Consider the following 6,375-nt stretch of genomic DNA (forward strand, 5'->3'; position numbering starts at 1 on the left):
TTCAGACTCTCATGTGATCCTAATATTTTTCTAAAGGCAATGATGTCACTAGTAACAAATAACGAATAACAATTTGAGCAAAAAAGACATGCATTAGAAAGATACTGAGAGGTTCACACAATTTCCAGCAAGGTCAAATAACCAGACTCAAAAGATACACATCAAGAAAAATGTTTAAAACCAATAGCAGAACCAGGCTGGTGCAGACAAACCAAGCTTCCCCCGATGGTCATGGACACCACAGTTTGCATTACTTACACACACTTGCAATGCTGGGCAGTGGATGCTTTCATGAGAACTGTTGCAGCTGAAACAAGATGTATCCACTATCATGGCCACTGTTCATTGCTGCAAGTACCCTACCTCCTCCAGATGGGTCTCACCGCAGATATTTTCTTCAGTTAATGCTGAAACCTATCAGGGCTCCTGATAACAACTCCTGAGACATCTATCTAAATCCATGAGAAATCTCACTAAGGAGACAAAGAAGGATTTTCTCTATTTTGCATCCTCTGCTGGCACCCACTAATAGCATCTTAATTATAAATACTAGTTCTGTAGCAAGTCAAAAAAATTCATCTTGTTTAGCATGGGGGATAGCTTTTTGGCCAGTCTTAGGACAAAAGTATTATACTCAACAGATATTCATGTGCTTTTTCTCAGAATTATTTTTCAATTGGTGAGGCATGTTTTTTTAAGATTTTATTTATTTATTCATGAGAGACGCAAAGAGAGGCAGAGACACAGGCAGAGGGAGAAGCAGGCTCCATGCAGGGAGCCCGACGTGGGACTCGATCCCAGGTCTCCAGGATTATGCCCTGGGCTGAAGGCAGCGCTAAACTGCTGGGCCACTGGGGTTGCCATTGGTGAGGCATTTGGATTGTGGAATCCTATAATAACTCTCTGGCCAGCTGTTAGCCTACAGCTCTATAACAGATGTCTTTAGGCCATTTACCACTAATCAAGCAATTATTCAATGCTTATTCGAACAGTTTTATTGTCATTTAATATTTTGATGTCATTTGCTCTGTGAATAGTCAACATGCATTTAATGTAGAGAAAGTATGGTAACCCTAGCCATGAATTCCCCTTTGATATATTCTACTATCCGCAGGTCATTTACCTTTTATCAAGTAAAAGTTACTTGGACTCAATTTGGGGGGGGGGGTCTTCTAAAAAAGATTATCAAGAGAAAAAGAAATTGTCAATAATTTTCTTTTCTTTCAACCTCTAGCTTCTAGCAGGTGAGGTGATTAATTCTTACTAGACTACTCTTAGGAGTACCAGGATAAAAATAGTCCAATCAATGTCACTATTACTATAGTTCATGTTGGATAAAGGATAGAAATAGTCCAATCAATGAAAAAGGATGGAAAGGATAAAAATAGTCCAATCAATGTCACTATTACTATAGTTCATGTTGGATTCCCATGTGACACAGCATTCATACGATCCATTCCTATATTGTTATGATATCACAATTTTAAAGTTGAAGTATGATTAACGTACAGTGAGTTATACTAATTATATTAATTTCAGGTATACAATATAACGATTTAACAATTCTATACATTTCTTAGTGTTTATCTGGGTAAGTGTACTCTTAATCTCCTTTAAAAAATATGGAACACTTCATGAATTTCAGGTCATCTTGCACAAGGGCCATGCTAATCTTCTCTGCATTGTTCCAAGTTTAGTATATGTGCTGCTGAAGTGAGAACTATAATTTCACAATTTAATCAAAGAATTTCAATCTCTCCATAATGTACCTTAGATTGGAAAAGCACCAGATCGAACAACAAAGACCCATTTTTGTTAATTAATTTATTAATGCATTTATTTCACAGACATTATTGATTACCACATGTATGAGGAGCAAGGCTATTGTCTCGTGTCACTGAGTGATAGGAAGGGCAGATAGTAATCAGAAAAAAGTCTTAGAAATTTTTCCTTCTTCTACCCTCAGTTTATTCTCTAATCGATAGAAATTTATCAGAGAATAGACTTAAGTACTTCAGAGTCTAGGTTGCTATTATGAGACTAAATCTCTATACTATTTCTATCCCTATAGCCCTTCTCTTCCCCTGAGAGGCCGTTTTCTTAGTTGCAAGCAGTGTTCCTCTGGTGGGTAATTAAGTTGCCTCGTGGTGGTAGCAGAGATACAAGTATGCCACTGGGATCTTGGTCTTTCAAGGACTGAAGATATGCAAACTCTACTTAGGGAAGGAACCCTGGCTAGCCACAAACCCCAAAGTTTTTAATGTGGAAGGCATGATTTCAACATGCTATCATGACCACATTGGTGCCTATAACCAAAGTATGAGCTAAGATCCCAGGAATGTCTTTGTAATCTTCTCCTTTTGTCCCTATTTTAAACCTTGAATAGCACTTCCCTGTCTTGCTTCTCCCAAATTCTAGTTGCTGCCACCAAAAATCAGGGTGATGAGTGGTCACTCAGCATTCTCAGTTCACCTATGTCTACACAGAATACTTATTGGCTTCAGCTAGCATCTTTTCTCATATTTTCTTGGTAAACTTAATCTTTCAGAACTGCTCCATTAGTTCTCTCTCCACTGTCTTCAGAAATAGCTTTTTCAGCATCAGCACATAAGGGATTTCTGTTTTCTCTTGTCCTTTGGTGGATTTAACATACATATCGCTTCTTTTCCATTCATTTCCTTTCCCTTCCCTTTCTTTTTCTCTCTTTTCCATATTCAAAATATCCACTCAATAGCCTCTAATAGTAAGGTCATAGTTCAGAGATATTCATAATCTTTGGTCACTGAACAACCACCAGAGGAGAACCTTGCCAACAGATCTTCATCACTCTCTTCCTCTTTTAGCTGATTATTTCAGCTATATTTCCCTGGGATTATTTAGCTACCTACCAGAAAGATGTAGTCCTGTGACTACAACCATGGTTTTAGATATATCAGAGAGTCTGTATTAGGGACTTGTATTAGTCTTCTATCTGTATGGGTGGACACCCTTAGGGGGAGCCTTTCTAAAACCTATTTAACATCTATCTTCAAAAAAAAGAAAAAAACAAAAAACAAAAAAACCCATCTCTCTTCAGAGCAAATACCTTTCCCCAGAGTGCCACAGCAGATGTGATTTAAACATCAAATTTTACACTAAAACAATTGTTTCATGTTCAACAAAGAGACTATTTTGCTTCAATGTTTGACTTAAAGATTTATTTGTTACTGGTCAACTCATCAAATATTGAGGCTTATGGAAAACCCCAGATACTTAATGAGAGATGTAAGAATGAGCTGTCTGTTGATTTAGCAGTGTGAGATGTTGGAGTGTCAAATAGGAGATGCCCAATAAAAACAATATTAATGCCCAACCGTGCATTTCCGTTTCTGATCTCAGTCATCTCTGAGAGAGGTTTTGCCAGCCTGATTGCCTTAATCATATCGATACTAGTGATACAAATCTTAGCATTTAATATTTTGTAAATACTAAAATTGTGAATTGGCTGCAAATTGATTCAAGCATACAAAATTTCAAATGGTATGATTGGATATAAGTTAATATTTGGATTTACCAGTACATTAAAGGTGTGAATATTGAGGGGTGCCTGGATGGGCTCAGTCAGTTAAAGTTCTGCCTTCAGCTCAGGTCATGATCCCAGGGTCCTGGGATTGAGCTCAACATGGGGCTCCCTGCTCAGTGGGGAGCCAGCTTCTCCCTCTCCCTCTGCCTGCTGCTCTACTTACTTGTGTTCTCTCTCTCTCTCTCTCTCTCTCTGAAATAAATAAATAATTCACCTCTCATTTCTCCAAATGTAGGGATTAAGAAGAAATCTCACACTTGTACTTTTCTTCAACATTTGATGGCCGGAGTTAGTGGCCTCTGGCAATGGTTGCTGACGTTGAGTTAATTAGTCTTAACTATCTTTATACTCCTAGGACACACGATACTGGTTGATGGCTGAAAAAAATAACAGGATATGGTGCAACATGACTCACTAAATCCTCTGCTGAATCAAGCGGAGGATTTAGTGTTGGTTTTTTTTCTCAACTATCTTCCTCCTTTCATCTGGCAGTTGATCTAATTTGCCTTACCTCTATTTATGAACTTAGAGGTCTAACTAGGTCAACACTAGAAAGACTGTGAGTATTGCCGTGTCGTTTACCTCTTACTCTCAACAAGCATTTTAACAGGTGAGAAAGGCCTTATTTATCTAAATATTTGCTGCAGAGTAAGCCCAATGTCTTGGCTTTCCTGATCCTTTTCTTTTCTCTTTCTTTCATTATTTCACCAGTAACCAGCCCCACTCTCATGTAATAATTAACAACAGCTAATATTTGATGACAACTACTTTGTGCCAAGTACATTTTATGAATTATCTTTGTTTAATCCTGTCAATAACAAACCCTTTTAGCCCATTTTTAGATAAGCATATAGAAGTTTAGAGAGGTTGAGTGGCTTGGCTAAAGTCACATGGGAATGTGGTGGGACAGGAGTTCCGAATCAGGCCTTGTGACAGCAGAGCATATTCAGCAAATTGATACCTCTACCTCCACCTTGCATATGCACAACTTTACCTGCTGAGGGAGGGGGGGGGAGATTTGATTTTTTTCAACAACAGGGCAGATGTGTCAAAGATACCATCATACACTTTCCAGGCTCTTACCACCCATCCCCAACCATTTCTTCCTATCAGTCTCACCAACTTTTCTCTATGACATGTATTCATGCATCAACTATTTATTGAGTTTCTATTAAGTACCAGGCAATGCTCCCAGAAGTGAAGATATAGAAATAAACCAATTAATGTTTCTCATTAATTGAGAGAGAGAGAGAGAGAGAGAGCATAATATACTTGAAATACATTTATATAAATGAGTTGTATATCCTATATTATTAGATTTCTTTAGAGCTATTCAAGTCACGAGTATCCTTATAAGTAAAATGAAAATAAAATATAGCTTGGCAACATGCTTAAATCAAAGACTTGACAACCAATGCTAAATTATTATGCAAGATATAATGTTTTATATAAGGGTTGGGAACTGGAAATATTTGCTGGTAATCTCTAACAGTCAAAATAAATGCCTTTTGAGTTATAAAATACATTATTTGAACACCACCTCTATAAGGTTTTCACTGATGAGGATGTGTCTTGCCAACCTGATATATTTGAAATGGTATCTGAGTACAGTTTTAATTTGCATTGTCTTATTATGAGCTAGGTCTAGCAATTTGCCATACATTAAAGTACTATTTACATTTCAAAAAAAAAAGAAACAAATCAGGTGCAAGATGATGATGCCTTAATTTATAGCGGAATCCTTAGAGCTGGTTAGAAGTTGTTGAGTTGGGGGTGTCTTTGAATGATAGAGCTAATAGGACTTGATGATGAATAGATTCAAGTCATGATACGCATGACTCTATTAAGAATGGCTCTGAGATTAGCCTGAGCAAAGTGGAAGCGTGAAGTTGCCATCATTGAGATAGGGAAACTCAAGAATGGTTTGAGATTTAAAGTTTTACTTGGGTCATGTTAATGTTAGAAATTCCTATTAGTTCATTCAACAAAAATTTAAAGTATTACACAGCTGGTATAAGTAGGAGTGTGTAGTTCAACCAGAGGTTTGGCTTGGATTGTGTAAAGTTGGGAATGATTATAATATGGATGGTATCTACAATCAGAGAATTGGATTAAGTCACTTATGGAAGTGAACGTAGAATAAAGAAGAGAAGCCTCCTCTTAATAGCTCCTTATCTTACTTGAACATCAGAATCCCCATGGGACTTTAAAATATATACACATATCAAAGTGCCACTACAGGCTCATTGAATCAAAATCTTTGACAGCAGAACCCAAGAATCTATATTGTCAGTTTCCCCAGATAATTGATTATGTAGAAGCTGACATGTGTTTGGGAATCAGTATTGTAAGCCGTTCTGTTTGTGTTATAACAGAAATTATTTTTTAATGCCCTGGAGACACTTCTATCCATGCCCACTGTCATCTACTTAAATCCAAGCTATGGTTTTCCCTTACCCTAAGTGTTCCACTCACATCCATTCTTACCCCTATGTTTGCACAATTAGCTCAATAATCTTTTTGAAGATTAAATCTTCAATGCCATCTCATAGTTCTCAAAGGCAACAATCCTTAACATGGCCTGCAAAATCCTGCCTGGTGTTGGCCATCTGTCTCTCTACCTCATCAGGCACCAGATACCTCCTTGCTCCCTGCACTGCAGTCTGACACTGGCCTTCCTTCAGTCCCAAATACACATCTATTTCATTTTGTCCCCAGGTTTTGCACATGCTCTATCTTCTGATGATTTTATCCTCCCTTCTTTCACCTAATTAACTCTTACTCATCCTTTAACCTTGGCTCAATCATCATTT

At 37.5% G+C, this 6,375-nt stretch overlaps 1 non-coding gene across 1 annotated transcript; it reads right to left on the reverse strand.

Moving 5' to 3' along the window:
- Window positions 1-1,616: 1,616 nt before the first annotated feature.
- LOC129520768 (U6 spliceosomal RNA) lies at window positions 1,617-1,721 on the reverse strand. Its single transcript, XR_008666666.1, has one exon. It is a non-coding gene; the product is annotated as a U6 spliceosomal RNA (small nuclear RNA).
- Window positions 1,722-6,375: the final 4,654 nt, after the last annotated feature.

The sequence above is a fragment of the Nyctereutes procyonoides genome, unplaced genomic scaffold (genome assembly GCF_905146905.1).
Source record: "Nyctereutes procyonoides isolate TBG_1078 unplaced genomic scaffold, NYPRO_anot_genome, whole genome shotgun sequence".
Lineage (NCBI taxonomy): Eukaryota > Metazoa > Chordata > Mammalia > Carnivora > Canidae > Nyctereutes > Nyctereutes procyonoides.